Source organism: Urocampus carinirostris, chromosome 5, assembly GCF_059441175.1.
Source record: "Urocampus carinirostris isolate Australia breed hairy pipefish chromosome 5, RoL_Ucar_1.0, whole genome shotgun sequence".
In the NCBI taxonomy this organism is placed as follows: domain Eukaryota; kingdom Metazoa; phylum Chordata; class Actinopteri; order Syngnathiformes; family Syngnathidae; genus Urocampus; species Urocampus carinirostris.
The window spans coordinates 27,460,001-27,485,176 of record NC_142353.1 but is presented as its reverse complement, the minus strand read 5'-3'; the positions used below and the strand labels follow the sequence as shown (position 1 = coordinate 27,485,176).

General features: G+C 39.0%; 1 protein-coding gene across 8 annotated transcripts in view; it reads left to right on the top strand.

The window, feature by feature from the left end:
* Positions 1-1,408: 1,408 nt before the first annotated feature.
* Positions 1,409-25,176, top strand: part of mef2cb (myocyte enhancer factor 2cb) — a 129,922-nt gene continuing 106,154 nt past the window's right edge. For 7 of the 8 annotated variants that reach the window (XM_088336374.1, XM_088336372.1, XM_088336370.1 and 4 more), the window contains exon 1: positions 21,597-21,870. The gene's annotated coding sequence lies outside the window, so the exon portion shown is untranslated. Of the gene's footprint in view, positions 1,480-13,659; positions 13,749-21,596; positions 21,871-25,176 lie in introns of those variants that run through there. The other variant, XM_088336369.1, reaches the window with a different exon arrangement.

The window sequence follows — 25,176 nt, the reverse complement described above, 5'->3', positions numbered from 1 at the left end:
AGAGTGACTCATTTAAAAATGTATGTGTCACATTTGACCCCGATCTGTCTTTTCAAACACATGTGAAGAAAATTACTAGAACCGCTTTCTTCCATCTTCGTAACATTGCTAAAATGTGTCCTATACTGTCTCAATCGGATGCGGAGATTATAATTCACGTGTTTGTTACCTCCTGTCTCGATTACTGTAACGCATTACTCTCCCGTCTTCCGATGACCAGACTCAAGAGTCTTCAGCTGGTACAAAATGCCGCAGCAAGGCTTTTAACTAGGACAAAAAAGTCCGATCACATCACCCCAATTTTGGCTAACCTGCATTGGCTCCCTGTTAGCCTAAGATGTGATTTCAAGGTTCTCTTATTAGTATACAAAATCATACATGGACTTTCCCCCTCATAACTTTCAGATCTGATTTCCCCCTATGTTCCGGCCCGAAGCCTTCGTTCCGAGAACGCCGGTCTTCTGGTGATCCCAAGAGCCAAGAAGTGTTCCGCAGGTTCAAGAGCGTTCTCCATCAGGGCACCGGTGTTGTGGAATGCTCTTCCCCCTGAGATCCGATCTGCAAGCTCAGTGGAAATGTTCAAATCTAAGCTTAAAACTCACTTCTACTCTATAGCATATGAATAACCTAAACTGCTTATGTGTAATAACCTGTGAAGCCCTTTGAGACTTTGTGATTAAGGGCTATACAAATAAAATTGACTTGACTTGACTTTTCACTCAAACGTTGTAATCATTGTTTTCCACTTTTGCTTCCCCTTATCACTAACTTGCTTTCATTATTATGGGCAGAAAAAAGGAAATAAAACCAAAGTGGGGACGCCTTATCCTGGGGTTGTCTTCTGTATTATTAAAATAGTGCCATACTTGTGTAACACTGACCAGTCATCTCTTTTGTTATTTGTATAGAGACCATATTCAATTTCCCAAGATTCTTAATAACCGTGTGTGACTTCCTGCAATGAAAAGGCATTTTTGGACACCATTTTGGGAGGAAATTAAGTCCTGAGAAGCAAATTGTTAAGTTTGGGGCGCATGAGGGTGAAAAAGAGGCGTGCCATCTGTTTGCCGGCTGCATTCTTATGAGGTCAGTGATCAGGGCTACTGTTGCCAAAGGTTCGGGGTCCTTGTGTTTAGTGCGGGTGGGGAGGTTGTCACTGATCCCCAGCAGGTCTAAATTTACCCGGGCGTGAGCGACAAGAGCAGGTGGACTAAGTTGGGGTGATTTGATATCTGTAAAGCACGCAAAACTAAATTTTGGTTCAGATACGGGCAGACGTTGGGGCAAACGCAACACCCAACTCGAGGGTTTTACTTCTAAGCCAGCTGGTCTGGCTTTATCACATGCAGGGCATTTTTTTCAGGAGCTTTGTGGGCATTTTTTGTTACTAATTTGATTTAATTCTTCTTTTTGATTTGTTTCGGGCCTCAGCTGGTGCTGCAAGGTTCAACTTCCTGGGGAAGACAAGAAACGGCACGGGTGAGTCGGAGAAATCCGATCAAGGCTTTTTGAAATCAGTACTATACGTTGTTTTCTTTAAAACGTTTATTTAATAAGATATGAGTTAAAAATTAAAAAGTGGCATCCTGAAGGTGTGGGAAAATGTAAAAAATAAAATTCTGCAGTTCAAAACAATAAGTAAGTATTTTTGAATAAAAAGAAAGAAAGAACTGAATCATCACCATTAATTACATATTGGTAATATTTGCATACGTACATATTAGTTTGTTTTTACTGCTTTGATATTTAAGGCTCTCATGAAGAAAATCTTATCATATTGATATTACCTATTTCTATTACAAACATACTAACCTTTCACTATTTTTTAATTCAATGTATGTTATTATTTTTAAAATAATTCATCCCTATACAAAAATATCCAATTTGGTTTATATATATTTTTTTATACATGTATACTGTTTTTTTTTTATTTGAATATTAATACACATTATTACAAAAAAGAGTATCCTTTTACTATTTACTATCAGTACATTATTGCATGTATTACATTTGTTTTTTTTATCTTTTTATTAAGAATTAATCAAGTCATTGTGATTTTAGTTTAACTATTTTAAGATGAGTCTCATATGAAGAAAACGTTTCTAATGTGAATTTGAATTAATAGTGTATTAAACATAATAATATAAATATCATAATTATTTTTTTTTTCAGTTTTTTAGTTTATTTGTATTTATTGTTTCCGTTTTTGATATTTGAGTCTCCTGAGAAGAAATGGTCATTAATACTAAAACAGATTTTTTTTTTTAAACTATGTGCAGGTATTTAAAATTATGTTAATCATATACCACTTAATTTGATCAATTGATTTGTTAAAAATGTGAAACTATTTATTATTTTTCAATATTTCTGTACTATTTTGTAAAATTTTGTCTGAATAAAAGCTTATCATGCAAATGATAATTATAGTTCGAATAAACGCATTGGGTCCGCGGAACAGTTCTGAGGTCATGGGTTCAAATCCAGCTACCAGCCTTCCTGTGTGGAGTTTGCATGTTCTCCCTGTGCTTGCGTGGGTTTCCTCCGGGCACTCCGGTTTCCTCCTTCATTCCAAAAACATGCATGTCAGGTTAATTGACCGCTCCAAATTGTCCCAAGGTGTGATTGAGTGAGTGAGTTGTCTGTCTCTGTGTGCCCTACGACTGGCAACCAGTTCAGGGTGTCCCCTGCCCACTGCCCAAAGACGGCTGGGATGGGCTCCAGCACCCCCGACACCCTACTGAGGATAAGCGGTGCAGATATTGGATGGATGGCTAAACGGATTGGCTTTTTACTGTTTTTTTTAAACTTATATTTATTTGATATTGCATTGATTACGTAATAAATTGTGTGATATATAAATATATATAAATATATATAAATGTGCTTTTTTTAAACTGTTTTGATATTTGATTCATTTAAGAGAAATGCTTAGAAATCAGAATATTATAATTACTATGATAAACAGTTATTGTATGTATTGAACACTTTAATAATTATATATTGATTTTATGATTCAGCTATATGAATAAAAGCAGCACGGCGGGGCAGTGGTTAGCGCGTGTGCGGCATAGTTCTGAGGTCATGGGTTCAAATCCAGCTGCCAGCCTTCTTGTGTGGAGTTCGCATGTTCTCCCTGTGCTTGCCATTTCCTTCCACATTCCAAAAACATGCATGTCAGGATAACTGGCCCGTCCAAATTGTCCCTAAGTGTGAATGAGCGAGCGAGTTGTCTGTCTCTATGAGCCCTGCGACTGGCTGGCAACCAGTTGTCCTGCCCACTGCCCAAAGATAGCTGGGATGGGCTCCAGCACCCCCGCGACCCTACTGAGGATAAGCGGTGCGAATAATGGATGGATGGATTATATAAATAAAATAATTCATAATTGTATCGGTATTATTATTTGTTTTCATAACAAAATTATATGTATGTAATAATTTTTGTATTTCACTGTTTTACTACTTGTGAGTAGTAAACAGAGTGGATATTATTGCTCCTTTATTCCCGGATTTAGCAAATCGTCCTCAGTAATTGTATTTAGATATTTATCATTAATTTGTTTTTGTAGTCGTAATATTATATGTATATAATAATTTTATTTTTCTATTTCTTTGTTTTTGTTTTAATGCTTTGAGCGCTTGTTAATGCTCCTTTCTTCCCGGATTTTGCATGTTGTCTTTGGTCACGCCCGAACTGTCGCCAAATCGTTTCTCTGTTGAACACTTGAGAAAAAAAATCTTTGTGGAGCACCTGGAAAAGTGCTTTTTAAACTCTTAACGTAGCACCGGAGGAAGACAAATGGTCGGAGGTGCGAAAGTGTAACTTAATAGCGTGTTATTTTTCCGCTTGTGATCATTGGCAGTCACTTTGGGTAACCGCCACGTTTAAGGCTAATTGCTTAGAACATGTCATCGTTTGCAGTCTGGAAGAGGGGGAAAAAATGAGATCCCACATGCTGTTTGCGCTAAATAAAAATGAGATGTTTCCTTAAGGTAGCTTGATAGGTGATTTAATATCTTTAATGAGATCAAAGCTTCAAGGTAATGAAATATCTTTGAAAAATCAGAAATTACTGTAGTTTACTGACTATAAGGCGAGTTTTACTAAGGCACAGTCTCAGTTACATGTGCTATTCCTGTATTTAAAACACATGATTACAGAGCCCGCTCACTTCACTCTTTAACGTTTTCATGGTGTCCTCTCCTGCCTTAAACTGGCACCACTCCCAACCCTTCGCAATCAAAAAAATGGGCCATTACCTTAATTTATTTCTATCTATCTATCTATCTATCTATCTATCTATCTATCTATCTATCTATCTATCTATCTATCTATCTATCTATCTATCTATCTATCTATCTATCTATCTATCTATCTATCTATCTATCTATCTATCTATCTATCTATCTATCTATCTATCTATCTATCTATCTGTCTCTCTTTTTCTCTCTCTGTCTCTCTGTCTCTCTGTCTCTCTGTCTCTCTGTCTCTCTGTCTCTCTGTCTCTCTTTTTCTCTCTCTGTCTGTCTCTCTCTCTGTCTCTCTCTATCTCTATCTCTCTCTCTATCTCTATCTATCTCTATCTATCTACCCACCTACCCACCTACCCTGGTCTTATCCCTCGAGAGGTGCGACCGACAGCAAGACAAACACATACACAAAAACAAAGAAAATAAGAAAAGGGGCAAAAGTAGCAAAAACACACACAAAAACTTTCTTTGACCCTGGCCAGCCCAAACACCCAAACAAGTTAGGCACCTCGGAACCCAAGTTGGTCATGCTTTCGTCCCTCAAGATGAAACGGAACACAAGAAAGCAGCCATGTCACTCGGGTCAGGGTGACACACGCACTCTTTTGTTCAAGAGCAGGGCCCGACAGCTTTCACTGGTTTACCCCTGCCGCATCATACAGGTGCCCTGCTTATCCCTTAGCACGCGCCCAAACATCCCAGTATCCTTTCACAACACCTCTCCACTCATTCCTATCACTAACAAGAGCTCTTGCGTCCATTATATTTAGACCTCTTTCCTGCAGTGCACTCATATACCATCCATTCACCTCAATCGCGGCCTTTCTCTTGGTCTCCTTCCATTTACTTCTGCATTTAATTTCTAGGTTGAAGATAAGTGCTTTGACAATGTCGCAGGCGTCGCTGGTTAAGAACACACCGAGTTCAAACATTGTGGTGGCAAACAAAACTATTTTAAATGTGGTCCCGTACTAAGGTGCAGAGTAAGCTACAAATCCCATTTCTGTATTTCAAACATGCACCCACACTTCAGCGTTCTCATGGTGTCCTCGACTTTGTCTGGCTTAACCCAATGCCACTCATGTGCTTTTTGTAAAAGATACATGCTGTAATAATTTTTCCGGCGTCGTAGTAAACAACATGTTGGGATCAAAACGTTTGGAGGCAATAAAAACTTTTTGAAAATAATTTGCCTTTGTTGCTAATTATTTAAAGATCCAAAAAACAGAATATATGGTAATTTTATAACAACAAGGCAGACCACTCTAAAAAGCACAATTAGCATGCATTGCCTTATTTAACACACGTGGCACACTGATTATAGAGTGAACCGCACTAAATTGTGCGGTCTGTTAGCGTAAAATTCTGTATTTAACACACAAAAGACACATCTGATAATAAAATACCGCAACATTCACACTTAAACATTTTCATGGTGTCCTTTACTACGTCAACCCTAACCTGGCGGCATCCACGTGCAATCAGCCCTCCATAAAAAAGTTGTTTTTTTAAAGTAGCTCCCCTTGTAAACGATTTGTGCTTTAATAAGGTCGCAGGCATTGGTGGATAAAAACATGCTGAGATCAAACTGTTATGAGGCAAAAATAACTATTTTTGTCTTTGTTGCTAATTACTTGTAGAGATAAAAATCCAATTATACTGTATTTTCAAGAATTTAAGTCGCACCATAATAAACAGCACAGTCATCGCTGTACCCTAAAATTTGCACCTGATTATAAGCCGCACCCAGCACATTTGTTTTGCCACATTTTCTGTTTACAAATAAACAGACTTGTAAATTCATTCCCAATATGGAAGTTAGCCCTCCCCTTTCATTAGACACCTTTTTCATGATGAGGGTCTGTTCATGGTAATTTTCGTCATGCACAAAGTGCGAAGTTACATTTAACTTGCCTCTCACTCGACACATATATTCCACATGTCTCACTCTCACCTTTATTGCCTGGGCATCCATGGCGTTCATTAAAAAAAATGCATTGATGGGCCGCACCGTTGCATAAGCAGGGTTGAAAGCTTGGGAAAGAAGTCGAGGCTTATAGTCCGAATTTTACAGGATTTAACAGATAAGGTGCACCTATTACAGGGTACACTTTACCCTTTAAGGTTTCCATGGTGTCCTCTAGTATGTCTGCCTAAAGACCCCTACGTGTGACTCCACAGGTGATCAGCATGTGGCCTTTGCTGTCAGGTGTATGGGGACACTTTCTCATGTCATAGTATTGTTCACATTTTTGTATGTGAGAAATAATGCATACTAGAAGAGCCCAACATGCCGATGCAAAAGACACAATGGCAAAGTTCCGATGCCATTGTGAGACCTGAGCAGTGTCAAAAATAAAATTCTGATCATCATAAGACAAATCAGTTCTTTCATATACAATCAATGCCTGTAGTTACCCCATTCATTTTCTAATGGTGTCCTCCACTATGTCCGCCTCACCAAAACAGCACTCATTAGAAAGCACTGCTCAATTTGAAGAAAATCTATAACTAAAATGTGTGCTCTATAGTCGTGAAAATATGGTACTCAAGAATGATATGAACTAAGTGAAAAGGACAAATTGAAATAACAAAATATTAACCTTTCCTAATCTTTAATCATTAAAGTAATCAGAGATTCGTAACCTTGACAACCAAAGACCAATTATCATAGTGAAGCTACATCTCAAGCCACCAGGTCGATTTATAGTGCAATGCTATTCACAGCAACACATTTCCAAAATAAGATTCAAAAAATAAAAATATGAATTACCAATTTTCTATATAGGGCCAGATATTTTTCCAGTTTTGTGTGCTTGTTTAGGACGGTGATGACCATAGACCGTGTCTGAGACTGTCTTTGTCTTTGGGACCTGTAGTATCTGCCAGAGGGCAGGAGGTCAAATAGATGGTTGCCAAGTTGTTAGGAATCATTTTTAATGCCCTGCAGACTGGGCAGACACTAGCCCATGATTTTCCGTTTGACTAAAAAAATGCTGACGACGATGTATTTAAACAAGGCCTGTGAAGTGTGGGTGGGATCCTATTGGATCTGCTGCAGTATGGTGAGCTGGCATTGTCCTCCAGACTTGGCAGAGGACAGCCCTTGATTTTCTGGGATATGATGATGACTCTCTGTAAGGTTTTAAAAGAAACGACGACTGGGATACTTCCAATTGAGACCTCCGCAAATTCTAACTTGCTTTTGGTGTGCTTAATAAAATTGTTAGCTCTTCTATGTAATTGCGAGCCAGCAATGTCCTGCGGACTGGGCAGGTAGCAGCTCATAATTTTCTGGGCTGTGTCGATGATTTCATGCAAGGTTTAAAATAAATGCCGACCATGATGGATCCAAACAAGGCCTTCGCAAACTGTAACATGCGGGTTGTGTCCTTAATAATGATGGCTCAGGTGCAATATTGCTATCCAGTAACTTCAACTAAACAAGGCAAAGAGCAGCCCATGATGTTCTAGTCCGTGCTGATATATATATATATATATATATATATATATATATATACATTTTTTTTCAACAAACACCGACTATGATGCATCCAAACAATGTCCAATGTCTGAGTGGCATTCTTAATAATAGTGTTGGCTGTGCTGCAATATCTCGATCCAGCAACTTTCTCAGGACTACAGAGAGGTTAGCTCATGATTTTATGGGCTGTGTTGATGACTTTTGTAAGTTAAAATATTCTGTCTATGATTCATACAAGGTCTTAAAAAACGTAGCATGCGGGTATAGACTGGGTATAGGGGAGCCTATGATTTTCTGGGCTGTGCTAATGACTATAATGTTTTGTTTTGTTTTTTTTTCCCTTTTTTTTTTTTTCTTGTTTGTTTTTTTATGCCGTCTGGGAATCATCCAAAGAGGCCTTCGCGATGAGCGGCTGCGTCTAAATCTCTTTTTGCCTCCAGGATCTACCCCTCACCCCCCAACTCATTCCTATTCAGACATGATCAGGGGGGAGGCAGGCAACTGAGATTAGCCGCAGATCAAAAGCGCTGCCTCGTGTTTTGTAGATTTAGGCCGCCGCCGTGCGTTGCAGGCGTACCGCGGTGCCGAAGCACGCGCCGGTTTTCTGAGAGGGGGAGGGCTTTGTGTGCATGAGGTCAGACAACTGCTAGAAACGTTAATAAAATGTTTCATGATAAAAAGTAGGAGAGTCAAATAACAGTACAGATAGGCTATTATATCTCCTTGTAAAGGAAGTAAACGTTTCCATATGTGAGGGAATAAAAAACCTTTTCGGTTCTAATTTGTTTAAAAAATAAAATGCGTTTCACTTAAATGAGGAGTCTGCGTTCCGTCAAGGGCCTAGACAAAATACTTGTCAACAACGGGGAAATACGGATATACTGTATCAAAAACTGCCTACGTTTATTTACGTGGACCCCGGTCAGCAGGAACGGAATCAATAACAAAGCTTGTCTTTAAGATTAGACGAAACGAATTATGAACGGTTTTAGTTGCTCTCAAACTCGAGAAGAAATGGAAGGAAGTGAAAAGTGAGCTAACTTGCTTAAAGTTAAAAAAAAAAGGTTCCTCAATGCAGCTGACCATTAAAGAAGGAACGATTAAATTCCAAATTCAAGAATGACTGATGGTACCTCTTTGATGGTAGAGGAAAAGCTGCTAATGTTTGAAAGTTTAGTACATGGCCCCGGAAAAAGCAATACGAGTACTGCTTAGTGGATACTGAAGTTGAGTTAATACTGGTATTGGTTTGTAAAAAGGTGTTATAGGAAAACATCAGTAATAACGTAATACTGTAACTACCTCTATACATTATAGTGTATGCACAAATTATTTTATCATATATATATATATATATATATATATATATATATATATATAATCTACATTAGGTTTGTTTTGTATATTTTTTACAAATTAGCCTTATCTTCGTACGAAAATTGGAAAAAATTATACGTATAGAAATAAATACAGACTTTTTTTAGGCAATTTTCTTACACACTGTGTGTCATGATTGCTGATTTAGAGCACCTGCGACGGCTTAATTGGCACCATTAGCCCGGACAGCTGATTGGCTGTTGCTCTCTTTTTAAACCCCCGGCTTCCAAGAAGAAGCTGTCAGATCGTTATGCGAACTGTTGCCTTCAGCTCAATAAGTCTTTTCGTCCGACTTCTTTTCTGCCCTGTTTTTTTCTGCGTGATCTTTGTTGCCAACCTGTTTCCGGACCTGACTACGCCCCGTTCTGCCTGCCTGTTACCTGACCTGTTTTGCCCCGTTACCTGCCTGCTTCCTGCTACCGACCTCGCTTACGAACTCGACACCGCCTTTGATCTCCAGTCCTGGCCAACGACTTGCTATTCCCGCCTGTCTCCAATCCTCCTCGCCAGACACGGAAGTGCCACTTCCGCACCGCTCGCTCCTTTTGTCCGTCAGTCATCGGATCGTGGAAGCAAGCCTTACTCTCCCTCTTTATCAATAAAAAACTGAGAAAACGAGCGCTATTGGGTCCCGTCTCCGTTCCTGGTCTGTGACACTGTGTGGGTAGGTGTGTATTTGTGAATCGGTATAAATTTTATAAGTCAAGTGGAGTTTATTTGTATCGCCCTTTATCACAATGAGTCTCAAAGGGCTGCACAGACCACAGACTATTGCAAACTGCAGACTACATCATCCCATGATCTAAAACCTACATGAGGGCAAGGAAAAACTCAAAAACCTCAGTAACACAAAAGTACGTAAATGTGTACAAAATCCTACAGTAAACAAAACAGTATATCCGGAAAGTCACCACAACTCTTTCATACTTTCAGTCAATAATTGTTTAACGCAACAACAAATTGAGGAATTTTCACAGACCCTAACACTGTACTTCTGTAGTGATTCACAGTCTCCGTGTTTCTGCTGCTTTCACTTTCTCTTTCAAAACAATTAACGTTATGAGCTGTAGAGGGCGTTTAAGACCTCTCTATATTTTTTTTACCACAAGGCCGAACAATGATATTGCAATTTTTGTGAATTGAAACAAAGTGCATCGTTACAATAGTACAATTAGTAAGTGCGATGATAAGTGAGCTAAATTTCGTGCGCTTGTCTGGGCTGGTGATGCTTCTGGAGAAGAAGCTGTCTCTGAGCTTGTTTGTCCTTGTTTTGAGGAACCTGTAGCACCTACCATTGAGGTCAAAGAGGTAAAAAAACAAAATGATATATTTTTTTAATATATTATTTTGGTTAAAGTTTTGATTTCATGGATCGATTTTTTTTAATGCTTGTGAGAAATATAATAATTGATATCCACATTTACAAAATGCCCACCTCCCTCACCCACAATACCATCTCTCATCTCATTAGCTGCACCGCTTATCCTCAGTAGGGTCGCGGGGGTGCTGGAGCCCATCCCAGCAATCATCGAGCATTGGGCAGGGGACACCATGAACTGGTTGCCAGCCAATCGCAGGCGCAATACCATGTTGTATGTAACTTTTTTTTGTGTGTGTGTGTGCATGAACCAGTGGTATACTAAATGCAGTGAAGAAAATAAGTTTTAGAACACCCTGCTATTTTGCTATTCCTCCCACTTAGAAATCATGGATGGGTCTGAAATTTTCATGGTGGGTGTATGTCCACTGTGAGGGAGATAAACTAAAAAGAAAAATCCATAAATCACAATGCATGATTTTTTTTAACAATTTATTTGTGTGATACAGCTGCAAATAAGTTTTTGAAGACATGATAAAATGAATGTTAATATTTGGTACAATAGACTTTATTTGCTATTACAGAGGTCAAACAATCCCCGTAGTCTTTCACCAGGTTTGCACAAACTGCAGAAGGGATCTTGGCCCACTCCACACAGATATTCCGTTTGAGCTCCCTCCAAAAATGTTCGATTGGATTCAGGTCTGGATACTGGCTGGTCCTTGATATGCTTCATACGGACCCACTCCTTGGTTTTCCCGGCTGTGTGCTTCGGGTCGTTGTCGTCCAGCCACGACCTATTTTCAATGCCCTGACTGGGGAAAAGAGGTTGCTCCCGAAAATCTCACAAAACATGGCCCCAGTCATCCTTTCTTTAATGCAGTGCAATCGTCCTGTGTGCAGAAAAACACCCTCCAAGCACTCCCATGCTTCACAGTAGCGATAGTGTTATTTGGATTGTACTCTTCATTCTTTTTCCTCCAAACACGGTTAGTGGAATTATGGTCTCATCTTATGGACCACAACACTTCCTCCCATGACTGCTTTGTATCATCCAAATTGTCATATGCAAACTTAAGATGGGCATTCACATGTAGTGGTTTAAGTAGGGGAACCTTTTGTGCCATTTGTTAGTGTATTGCCTATAGTAACCTTGGAAACGGTGGTCCCAGCTCTTCTCAGGTCATTGACCAACTCCTGTCGTGTAGTTCCGGGCTGATTCCTCACCTTTGTTAGAATCATTGAGACCCCATGAGGTGATATCTTGCATGGGGCTTCACTCCGATTGAGATTGGCCGTCATGTTTAGCTTCTTCCATTTTTTAATGATTGCTCCAACAGCGGACCTTTTTCCACCAAGCTGCTCGGCAATTGCTCTGTAGCTCTTTCCAGCCTTGTGGAGGTGTACAGTTTTCTCTCTGGTGTCTTTGAACAGGTCTTTGGTCTTCGCCATGTTACAAGTTAAAATCCAACTGATTGTATAGGGTGGACAGGTGTCTTTATGCAGCTAACAACTTCAAAGAGGTGCATCTGATTCAGGATGATACATGGAGTGCAGGTGAACTTCTAATGGGCGGACTAACAGGTCTTCAGGGTCAGAATACTAGATGATACACAGGTGTTCAAATACTTATTCGCAGATGTATCACACAAACAAAGTGTTGAAAAATCATGCAGTGGAATTTCTGGATTTTTCTTTTTAGTTTATCTCTTTCACAGTGGACATGCACCTACGATGAACATTTCAGACCGCTCCATGATTTCTAAGTGGGAGAAATAGCAAAACAACAGAGTGTTTATAAACTTATTTTCTTCACTGTAAGAAAAAAAATGGAGGAGTATGTAGTTATCATTTTTTTTAAAATACATAAAATATACTTGAAAAACATTGAGTATTTTTATCAGATTTTTTATTTATTTATGTATTTGTTTTTTTTATAGAAATTATAAAAAGGATAACAAATAATCACACATTAGTTTAAGCATGCTCGGTAAAGTGTGTAAGCAGCGTTTTTGAGTCGGCCTCCGGCGTCATGCGGGTCACAGGACCACGGGGCACTCTTCCTGTGATGTAACAGGAGCATCAGGAAGAACAAAGGTAGAGCTTGTTGCCTTTATTCATTATGCATACGAGGTGTACACGCCGAACATGCAAAATGGCCTCCGCTTGCTCGTGTTTGACACCACTCTCGGTCGAGGGTCACCGCAAGCTTGTTGGTCAGAAGTCCAGGCTGTGATTCTGCAAGGGGGTTGAGGTCTGGGACCTGGTCCTATTCTAAGACAGACAAGATTGCTAAGTGATCATCCTATTTAAAGTTTTCTTTCTTTCTGGCTTGCTTGTTTTCTTCATTCTTCTTTTTTTCATATTTATCTTTTCTTTCGGGCCTTCCTTATTTCTATGTATCTTCTTTACTTTCTCTCTTTTTTTATTTATATTATTTATCTTTATTTCTCTTTCTTCCTTCTCTTCTTCTTTTCTTTATTATCTTGGTTATCACTCTATTTCTCATTTTTCTTCCTTTTCATCTTACTTATTTATCTCCTTTATCCTCTCTCTTTTCTTTCTCTTCTTTGTTTCTCTTTGTTCTTCCTCTTTTGTCTCTTCTTTGCCATATGTTTTTTTATCTTCCTTCTCATTTTCTTTCTTTTCTTTTTCTCTGTTCTTTCTCTTATTTCATTTTCTTCTTTCTCTCCTCTCCCTCCAATCTCTCTTTTGCTCTCTTTCTATTTTTTCACTTTCCTCTTTCTCTTTTATACAACTTTTTACTTATGTATCTTTTGCTTATCTTCTTTCTTGTCTACCTTATTTGTCATTTCTCGTATTTATCTTCTTTCTCTATATTTTCGTGTATATGTCTTTTTCCTCTTATTTCTCTCTTTTTTCTAGTCTTTACACATTCTCCTTTTTTTCTTTCTCTGACATATTTCTCTTGTTTCTCATTCTTATTCATTTTCTTTCTCTTCATTCGTTCTCTTCTTCCATTCTTACTTTACATGTCTATCAGTTATCTTTTTATTCATGGTTTTGTTTCTCTTTTTTATCAATTTTTTTAACTCATTTTCATCTCTATCCTAATATATGTTGTGATCTCCTTTTCCCGTGTATCACATTATCTTTATGTTATTTTTGAGCCATTATAATGTATTTCTGCTTCAGTTTTATCAATAAAATGCAACAATGATGCACATGTCACGATTAGGAAGTTAGCAATATCTCCCTCTTGTTTTTTCAGGTGCCATCCAAAGAAGCGCTCAACCTGGCCAACATTAAGAGCTCTCGGATGAACGGTTAAGAAAGCAACAAGAGGGAACATCGAACGTGGTATGTCACCCTTTTGCATTCGCGATTCTCGAGGGAGTGTACCGATTATCGGGGTAAATGTTATAAAAGATTCAAAGCTGAGCTGATGCGAAGGTGGCATCCTGAGTCATCAGACACCGGCGGGTTGATTTTCAAAAGCGTGCCGCGGATTAGCTGCCTTCATTTATTTATTACCCCGATTCAAAGGCTGATGCTTCACAGGTGAACTTGAAAGGGAGGAACAATTCGCGTCACCGTATTGTGATATAGCCTTCCTACAGTGTGACTAACAAAAAACGTGTGCCGTGTATCCTTATAACTTTTCAAGATAACTTTGATTTAAAAATTCCCATCACGAGTTCATTATTTTTGGTTGGTATTCAGAAACATGAACTACCTACATACCTACATATCCATCTGTCCATCCATCCATCTGTCCATCTATCCGTTTGTCTGTCTGTCTGTCTCTCTCTGTGTCTCTCTCTCTTCTTCTCTCTCTACTTCTCTCTCTCCTTATCTTTATCTGTCCTTGTCTCTCTCTCTATCGGCTTCTCTTTCTCTCTCTCTCACCTTCTCGCTCTCACACTCTCTCTGTCTCTCTCTCTTGCTCTCCTACTCTTGCTCTCCTGCCCTCTTAATCTCCCTCTCTCTCTCTCCCTGTCTCTCTCTCTCTCTCTCGTGCTCTCTCTCTCTTTCTCTCTCTCTCTCTCTCGCTCTCCTGCTCTCTCTCTCTCTTGGTCTCCTGCTCTCTCTTTCTCTCTCTCTATTTCTCTCTCTCTCAGTCTCTTTCTGTCTGTCTCTCTCTCTCTCTCTTTCCTTCACTTTCTCTCTATGTGTCTCTCTCTCTTCTTCTCTCTCTCTTTATCTCCTTTCTCTTTCTATCTTTCTCTCCTCCTCCTCTTGATCTCCTGCTCCCTCTCGCTCTCTCTTTCTGTCTGTTTGTCTCTCTCTCTCTCACTCTCCTGCTCTTGCTCTCCTGCCCTCTCTTTCTCTATCTCTCTCTTTCTGTGTCTCTCTCTCTGTCTCTCTCTCTCTCTCTCCCTGTCTCTCTCTGTCTGTCTCTCTCTCTCTCCTTCACTTTCTCACTATGTGTCTCTCTCTCCTTCTCTCTCTTCTTCTCTCTCACTTTGTCTCCTTCTCTTTCTCTCACCGCCTCGCTCCTCTGCTCTAGCTAGCTCTAGTGATCCCTCTCTCTCTTTTTCTCTCTCTCTATCTATCTATCTCTCTCTTTCTCTCTCCCTACTGTATCTATCTCACCCACCGACAGACCTAAAATAGTTTGGCTCATGGAGCCAAAATCAGTAAATCCCCGGGATACAGCAACTCTGCATGATTACATATTCACTTTATGGTGTAGAATGTTTTTTTCAGCTCTCATTATGGCATTATTTTGAAATATTATCATTCCTGACACACCAGGAATAAAATAAATAATAAATAAATTAGACCGCCATGATGCAGCTCCGCTCCTTAGAAAAGTTTCACTTTACAGTGCCATATAAGATTTTTTAAGTTTTATGCCCCTCTTTACAGCATGTTGCCACTATAGGACATACAAACAACTTCTATTGAAATTGGGATCATCTATGGCGCATAAAAACCGAATATATTAGTCCTCCAGATTTGGTTTCTCTGCCTTACCGTGTTTTTACTGTACAATGTGGATCAAGTAGCCCTACTTTATGGTATCTACCCCACAATACGATATAAACATTGAATTATATTGAAGTGTGATCATCCTTGACAAACACAGGTAGCTGAATACATTAACCCCCAGGATACGGCGTTTTCATTGTATGATGTTTTTTTTTCAGCGTCTTATATGATATTGCCCCACTCCTTGACATCAAGAACAAAATATAATAACACACTCCAAAAACCCAATTCATTAGACCGCAAAATACAACGTCCCCACTTTACGACGTTTTCACTTTACGGCGTGGTATGATTTTTGACCATTCTTTACGGCATTAACCCCACAATATGACATGAACACAAATTATATTGAACTGAATACATTAGACACCATGATACGGCGCCCCAGTCTTACAGTATTTTCACTTAAAGGCACCGAATAGGATTTTTTTCAAGCCCCTCTGTATGACCTTTCCACCATTACACAACATCAACAACAAATTATATTGAACCATTAACATACTTAACCCAATCTCAAAACTCAGACATTAGACCCCGGATACGGCGTGCTCACCTTACGGTATTTTCACTTTTTAGCATGTAATAGGATGTTTTTTTCAGCCTCTCTCGAAGGCATTATCGTCTCTGTACGACATTAAAAACCAAAAATAAATTAAAATGAAATATTTTATTCTCTGACACACTCGGAAAACTGGATACATCAAACCCCCGATATACGGTATCCCCTCCTTATGGTAATTTGACTTTCTGCAAAGGAATGCAATGATGAATTTTTACTGCCTCTTTTTATGGCTTTATCCTCACTATATGACATTAACAATACTTTGTTTTGCATGCCATAAAACTTAAACAACTGTATTTAAAGTTAGGATGTCTGTCTGCTATTGGTCGATGACATATAAAATATTGACTTGCTATTGGTTTTGCGTTATGGCATTATAAAAATGCTGTGATGCTACTCGCTAAACAACCTCCCAGAATGCCTTTCTCTTTGATCATTCAATTTAAAAGCAACACTGTATTACTTGTACTGTATTTATTCCCTATGGGTCCAAAGCAGGTGGTGATGCTAAAGGGAGAAGCAAAAACATGATAAGTGTGGAAACGAAAAGCCATGATAACTGGCATATCATGTTTGGCCATTATCGTTTCAATAACCATCATCCCAATCATTTTTTTGCAACCGTACCTTTATTGTTGATCCTGCACTTACATCTTATAAATTTATTTTAGTCTATTGTGGTCTTTTTAAAACAATGTTAAGGCCGTGACAAGAGCTTTTTTTCCATCTCTCTCGAACTTTTTAAACCTGTTTTTAGATCTAATTGTATTTTTCTAATTTAATTGGTGTGTTGATTATAATTCCGATAATAGTTGACATAAGACCCACTCAATCTAAACTGTAGTATCTAAATCAAGGGTCACCAACATGGTGCTCGCGGGCACCAGATAACCCCTAGATGAGCTGTCCGGGACCGGTTTTGAAAAAAGCTCACCGGTGATGGGTCATTCTGATTTTCCAGGAAATTTGATTTCTAACTGGCGTGATTTAATGGTTGACTGAGACAATTTGAACCCTATTTCGAACATGTAAAGCTGGTAATAACATGGTAATAACATGGTAATAACATATTAACGCCATAGTGACGACACAATAACTTTTGAAACATATCGCAAACAGCTGGCCTGGAGAGGGATGAGTGCCACCAGGCTGTATTTGCCCAAGACACATATCAGGAAATTGTGCTTCTATGACCCTAGTGGTGAAGGGATAAACATAAACAACCACCATAGCAAACTCGTAGCCACTTAGCGCTAATCGGGAACAAAAAAGTTGCCCCGGGGTTCAGATAAGATTGGTGTTCCCTGATGTAAACATTCTATTAAGCAGGGGTCCCCGACTTGGTGCCCATGGGAACCAGATAGCCCCTTGAGAATACATGGGTTGCCCACTGACTTGTTTTGAAAATATCTAGGCAGTGGTGGGTCATTGTGATTTTTGGGGGAATTTGGTTTCTAACTGGCCTGATGCTTTAGTAGTTGACTGAGCATATTTTAATCCTACTTCTGATATTTACAACCTGGTAATAACACTATATTAACAGAGTATAAACACAGTAATAACATATTAATTTAGAGGTGGATATCAAATATAGTAGCTCTTTGAGCAAAAAGTAAAAAAAAGCTCTTTGCTTCAAAAAGGCTGATTTATTTCAGGGGAATTCAACCTTTTGCAAGCCGAGATATATTTTTTTGCTACTAAAAAGTGCAAAGGGCACCTAGTTTCATATGCATTTCTAAAATAACAACTTATCTTAATCTTATAACAAAGTTGTTACTATGTTATAACCATTCTGATTAGTAGAAGTAGGGATAAATGCCAATGGAGCATGGTTTTGAACCACAGTTTGTGTGAGACAAGGCTGCATTCTCTCTCCAACTGTATTCAACATCTTCCTGGAGAGGACCATGTCTGAAAGCTCCAGAGCAACATGAAGGTACATTCAGTATTGGGGGACACAACATCACTTACCTCTGTTTTGCTGATGATATTGACGGATTGGCAGGAGACGAACAGGAACTCAGAGATCTGGTCAATCGCCTGGACAAAGCATCAACACAGAATTGGATGCAAATCAGCACAGAAATAAACAAGAGTAATGACCGATAATCTCCGAGGTATCACTCCAAACATCACCACCAACCACAGCTAGAATTTGTCACCAAATTTAAATATATTGGAGCTGTCACATAAGAAAAGGAGTCAGAAGCAGAAGTCATGACCAGGATTGCTCAAACCAAAGCCGCACTTGCCAGACTTAAACCCATTTGGAGGAACAAGAACATAGCAGTGAAATCAAAGATCAGACTCATGCAAGTGCTGGTTACTTCAATCTTCCTCTAGGCTTGCAAGACATGGACTCTCACAGCAAAACTAGAAAAGAAAATCCAGGCCATGGAGATGCAATGCTACAAGAAACCTCTAGGCATCAGCTACGTAGCCGATGTGACAAACAAAATTTTGCGGAACACCATCAGAGGGCACATTGGACCAAAGAAGAACTGATGTCAACTGTGTGCAGACGGAAACTTAAGTGGTATGGTCACATCACAAAATCAACAGGACTGACCCAGATAATTCTCTAGAGCACAGTCCAAGGGGGCAGGAGGAGAGGAAGACTGAAAATGAACTGGGCCAACAACATTATGGAGTGGACTGGTGCCAACTTTGAAACGACCCAAAGACAGCCCAGGGACTGTCACAGTAGACAAGGCCGTCCAGAGTTGCATCCTCACTGCTGCCCAGACGACCAAGGTGGTGAAGGGATCTGTGAACCGTGAGGGTTGAATAGACTTAGTCAACCTCTTAAAAAACAACATTTTAATAGGAAATCACAATGACCCAGCACTGTCGATGTGTTTTTCAGAACAGGTCCGCGGGTACCTCAGCCGACCTTAGCGGGCACGACGTTGGAGACCCCTGATTTAACTAATCAAAAAGGATTATTAGAAGAGAATCATGTCTTATCCGAAGTGTCAAACTCGAATTGTTATCGTCACAGCAGCCGAGTGGCTGTTTGGAAATCTTCGAGATAAGGGTTTGCTAATTCCCCCATGCTTACTGTCGATGTCGGCTCTTATCATCTGGAGATTGCGCCTTCCTCTGACATGATCAGTGCCATGCGGGGGGTCCATTTTCCTTTTTTTATTTCAGACCACCAAATATGTGACCAAATATTGTAGCTGCACAGTTTTTGTTTTCAGTTACAGTGAGTGTTTTATGATAAGCATTTTTTTATTTTTAACAAGATTTAATCATAATAAATAGGTGTAGAGCAAAAAAGCCGAGCACATAAATGACTAGGGCAGCACGGCGGCACAGTGGTTAGCGCGTGTGAGGCACAGTTTGGAAGTCATGATATCGAACCTCCTGCGCGGAGTTTGCATGTTCTCCCCGTGCTTGCGTGGGTTTCCTCCGGGCACTTCGGTTTCCTCCCACATTACAAAAACATGCATGTCAGGTTAATTGGCCGGTCCAAATTGTCCCTAGGTGTGAATGAGCGAGTAAGTTGTATGTCTCAGTGTGCCCTGCGACTGACTGGCAACCAGTTCAGTGTGTCCCCTGCCCACTGCCCGATAATAGCTGAGATGGGCTCTGGCACCCCCGTGACCCTACTGAGGATAAGCAGTGCAGATAATGGATGGATGTGGAATCACAATAATTCCAGTGCCTGTGTTCCATACCAACAAGTATCACACTCAAAAACGGTCTCCCTGTGAGCAGAATTGTGACAAAATACTGCTAACAAGAAGAATACAGCTGAAGTTCCATTGGTCAAGTCACATTTATCTGTATAGCCCTTAATCACAAAATGTCAAAGGACTGCAAACATTACAATTACACCATCCCCTGATCTTAAACCAACATCCGGGGCAAGAAAAAACTCAAAACCTCAGCACGAGGAAAATGAGAGCCTTTGAGAAGGGGCCTCACAAGTGGTAATCCCCTTTCCAGGATGACCAGGGTGCAATAGATTTAGCATTGGGGGCGGCAGTAGCTCAGGAGGTAGAGCGTTCGTTTTAGGATTAAGGGATCCCAGTTCAAATCCCGGCTTGTCCGTGTTACATGCCGAAGTGTCCTTGGGTAAGACACTGAACCCCCAATACCCCCAATAAGCAGGTTAGCGCCTTACATGGCTGCACAGATTACGGCCGCTATTGGGAAATGTGAAGCACAATGTAAAGCGCTTTGGGAAGTCATTGACTTGAAAAGTGCTATATAAATGCATATCATTTCATTTCATTTAATTAGGTAACAGTACACAAAACATAGTGAACATCGATAAAAGAAAACAATGGGTAATTTGTGAAAATGTGTCCAAAATGTCCATAACAGCAACGACCCAGCTTCCAACATCTGCCAGTCGATGCAGGTGTTGACAAACTTCAGGTCCTGGTTCTAACCTTGGGAATTAAGTGCTCATTATTTGTCTGCCATTCTGTTAAATAGATGCAAATCTTTATATTTAAATTCTACAAAATTTTGTATTCAGTCCTTAACCAAGTCTTTTCATATTAATCATTTTCCCATGAGTTGCACAAACTACACTTGAAAAAAGATCCAGGAAATTGCAGAAAGCGGCAGCACGACAGCTGAGTATTTAGCGTATCCCTGGCACAGTTTTTAGGTCATGGGTTCAAGTCCAGCTACCAGCCTTCCTATGTGGAGTTTGTATTTTCTCCCTGTGCTTGCTTAGGTTTCCTCTGGGCACACTTGCTTTCTCCCACATTCCCAAAACAGGCATGGCAGGTTAATTGGTGACTCTGAATTGTATGAGTGAACATGGATGTTTGTCTGTCTCTGTGTGCCCTGCGACTGGCTGGCAACCGGTTCAGGGTGTCCCCTGCCCACTGCCCGAAGATAGCTGGTATGGGCTGCAGCTCCCCGCGACCCTACTGAGGATAAGCGGAGCAGATGATGGATGGACGAATGGTAGGAGGCAGATGTCACACTCGTGTGTGTAGTCTGATGTGTCTCATTGGCTAAGAAATACAGAAAACATCATAATAATATTTCCTCGTACCAGCCTTAAAGGGAGAAAAGTGCTACAGCGCTCCTGCCACTATAAAAACACGGTATTGCTCTCCCGGACTAGAGACATCAAAAATGGAATGTTTTCTCAGAGCCAGATGTATTCATGAAAATAGCCATACCTAGCTTGCAGGCCATTCAGCAACATCTAGTGGTCAAATAATACACACTGACCCTTTAATATCGTTTTATTTTACTGGCAAAGGGGTAAGAATTTCGTTTTCTTGTATGCTGCCCACACGGTCGTGATCAAATTACTCAATACTTTATTTACTTTTTGCCTAGCTTTGTAAAACTCGAACTATTCCAAACCAAATAGTCGCGCGTTTTTCTCCAAACTTCGTTTCCGTGCAAATGTGGCCACACCCACTTGCCTCTCTACTTAAAAAAAAAGTACAAAAATAAGAACTAGAAGAAGAGGAAATAGAAAAAAGAAGCTTTATGGAAAGATTGCCTCGATAAAAGAAGAAAAATCACGAAGCCGCTTGTTCTACCTTTCACGCGACACCTCTTGTGCGCGCCCCCGCACTCTCGCGCGCACTAGCGATTAGAGCGGAAGAGAGAAAGGGAAGCAGAGAGAGAAGGAGCGAGAGAGAGAGAGGAGAGAGAGAGAGGAGCGCTCCTAGTTGTGCGTGACATTGTGGAAACTCGCGTGGACCGTAGAAGACTTTTTTTTCCACGCTCGTCTTCTGCTAAGTTGCGCTCGTGGATTTTAAGTGCGTGCGCGCTCTCCCTCGCTCTCTCGTGTTATTTGTTACGCGTACCAAAGTACTGCCAAACCCGTCCGGAACCGAACCCAAGAATCAGTCCGGACCCACGAACCAGACCGGACCGGACCTGCTCCTTTCCACGCGTGAAATTCTTCCACGTTGATGCCTTTTCTGACTCCTTGAAGTAAGTGCCCGCGACTGGGTGCGAGCTCGTGCGCGCGGGGTTATTATATACAGTGTTTTCTTTTCTTTTTTTCTTTCTTGTTTTTGCGTGGATTTTACTCTTTCGTAACGCGCGCACTTTCAAAAAAGTTGCCAATGTAGTGATAAAGGGATCGGTAATATGTTATTATTGAGTTGTAGCATCGTGGAGGTACGCACCTCATTCAAAAAAAAAAAAGTTAATAACAGCTTGGCTTGACGTCATAAATCAGCGTTCAGAGAGTTGCTAAGAAAATAAATCACCTCATAAAACAAATTATATGTAACAACCGTGTAGTAGTAGTCATAACAACTAAAATATGGGCAATTGCTTTATTTTGTTTAAATATGGGTGTTCTACTTTGTGCACATAAATAGATAAGTTGTAAAAGGCAAATGGTATGTAATAATATAGTAATATCAACCTAAATATAGGCGAATACATGATATATCCTTTGTATGGATTAATGTGTGTTCCACTTTGAACAAAATGCATGATAGTCGTAAAAGAAAAAATATATTACATACAGAATAACATTACATATATGTAATAACTATAAGTATTAACAACATTAATGTGGCCAGACCATTTGTTGTTTGTTTCAATAACAGTTTTATTTATAAACAAAAAAATAATCATCTTGTACTAACTATGTTGATATCTCACAGCGTTTATATGGCCAAAGCCATAATACTTCCTCTCTTTCAATCTATGGGTGCTTTCATTTATACAAAATGGAAATAAATGACCTTGTAATAACTATGTATCAACTTGGTAATAAATGAATTTCAGGCAAAATTTGTTTTTCATATGATTGTTCTCATGTATACATACAAGAAGATACATAATTTTGAATATCTATATACTACTCGGTAATTATAACTTCTATTGTTTGAATACACAGTACAAGTGTTCCTATAAACAAAGGAAAAGTAGTAACAACTTAGATATGGGCAAATAATATAGTTTTGTTTAATTTATGGATGTTTACATTAATACACAAAATTAACTAGATCAAGTGGTTCTAACATGTAAAAACGTAGTAATTGTAACCTAAATAAAGAAACATGACTTGACTTAAATATGGACAAACACACTACTGTATACTTCCTTTATTTGAAGTTATGATTGTAAGGTGGTACATTCCAGAATATATGTATATGTATATATGTATGTACTCATATTTGTTTAAAGGAGTATATAAATAATCCAAATCAGAGAAATCATCCTCAAAACTTATTTAGATTGATTTCTTTATTTATTCTAATTTATTGCTGTGGATAAAAAAACTTATCGGTCAAGTTTGCTCATGTTGTTTTTCTTATTCTGTTTCTGGTAAAAAGACAACTATTCCCTATAAAATGTTTTTTATTCATGCGTTTTCCTTTTCTTTTGTATTTATTGTGGAGAAAAGAAATCATGTGAGACAATTTGGCCCATGTTTTTTTTCAGTAATATTTCCTAACAATACATTAACTATACATTTTTTTTTATCAAAGTGGTATACCTTTATTTTAAACCTGCTGGAGGCGGAGTCTGTCACCTTAACTGACCTGTTGACTTTCACGTCATAAATCAATCCAGATGATCGGAAGTCTTTGGAAAAATCCCTAAAATAATCTGTGGAATTAGCCGCAGAGTTCTTGCGTTGGCGCGAGTGGTTATCGTACGCACACACACTCTCACAAATATGTTCTTAAAATATCGATACTGTTTATATGTATATAATTTAGGGATTACAATTCTGCAAGCAAATTTTAGTTTATTAAAAAAAAAATGGGGGTGTGTTAAGGCAAATCTTTGTGTTTTTGCCCCCCTCCTGTGGCCAGGGCCAATAAAGTTGCCCCGTCTGGCCTGTTGCTCTCTCGGGATTTATCGGCGGCTTAATCGGCTCACGGGAAGGTGAGCGCTCGCGTGTCTACTCACCCATTATGCACTCCAGAACTGTAATTTTAATTGGGGGGGGGGCACGAACGATGAAAAGGAAATCCATATGTATTTTTATATATACATATATATGTATTCTATTTATTTTTTTTGGTTCTTCTAATTTTGTTTTACCCTGCCCGGACCCTCAGGCCAAATAATTTGTGATTGAGTGACAAAAGCAAGAATGACAACACACACTTACGCCTCTGGAGAAGGATTATGGGTAGGAGGGGTCACGTGGCCTTCTGATTGGCCGGGCCACTGAGCCGATTGTCAGGGCACTTTGCTGTACACTCAGGGCTCAGTCAGGCTTTGCTTTAAGGAACAACTCAGTGTGTGTTTTTGTGTGTGCAGTGTGTGTTTGCCAACATGTCGTCGCCTTCGTATGAAAAAGAAGTATTTTCTACTTTTATTTATTTCTGTTTCTGGAAAAAAAACATTATCACCATTTTTTTAAAGATAAGTTTTTTTCAAATATATTTTTGGGGGGGATGTAAGTTAACATTTCTATCTATTTTGGGAGGAAAAAAACATAGTGGCATTTTTTAAATTATGATTTCAAAACATGTCTCCATTTTATTTTGATTTTATTACTTTTTTAGTTAATTATTCATTTATATTTTTAAACTTATAACTACTCTTTGGGAGGAACAAAAATATTGCCTTTAGGAAAAAAAAATATATATATGTTTTTGTTTTATTTTAAATAAATGTATCAGATTTGTATTTATTTATTTTTATTCATTTTTTTCATTTAAGTATTTCATTTTTGTTTCCGTAATGCAGTGGTTAGCACATTTGCCCAAAACACAAAAGGTTTCCAGTTTGAGAAGGATGGGCGCCACCAGGCTGTACTTGCCCAAGACACATCACAGGAATGTATGCCCCTAGTGGTTATGGGATCCAACAAACCATGTATTTATTTATCTTTCTTAACATATCATGACTAAAAATAAAAATAAAAAACTTCCACAGTTGGTTAAATGTATGTATCGATAAAGTTTCTCTTTTAAAAAAACGTTTAAGTTAAGTCAAGTCAAGTCATTTTTATTTGTATAGCCATCACTATTAATTTAGAAAAAAATATATATATTTATGTTGATGTTTTTAATACAAATCTTTTTTTGGGGGGGGAGAAAACATACCCCCATTTTATTGCAAAAAAATTAATACCTATATTTAAGTTTTAAAAAACAAAACGAGTGAGGGAGAAGACAGCAACTCCATATTTTAGAAATATATATATATATATATCAAAACTATGTAATAACACAATAATAACAACTCGAAAACATATGTCATCAGTTGATGTTTAAGTATATTTCCATTTTCAGGGAAAGGAACACAAAAAAAATCGAT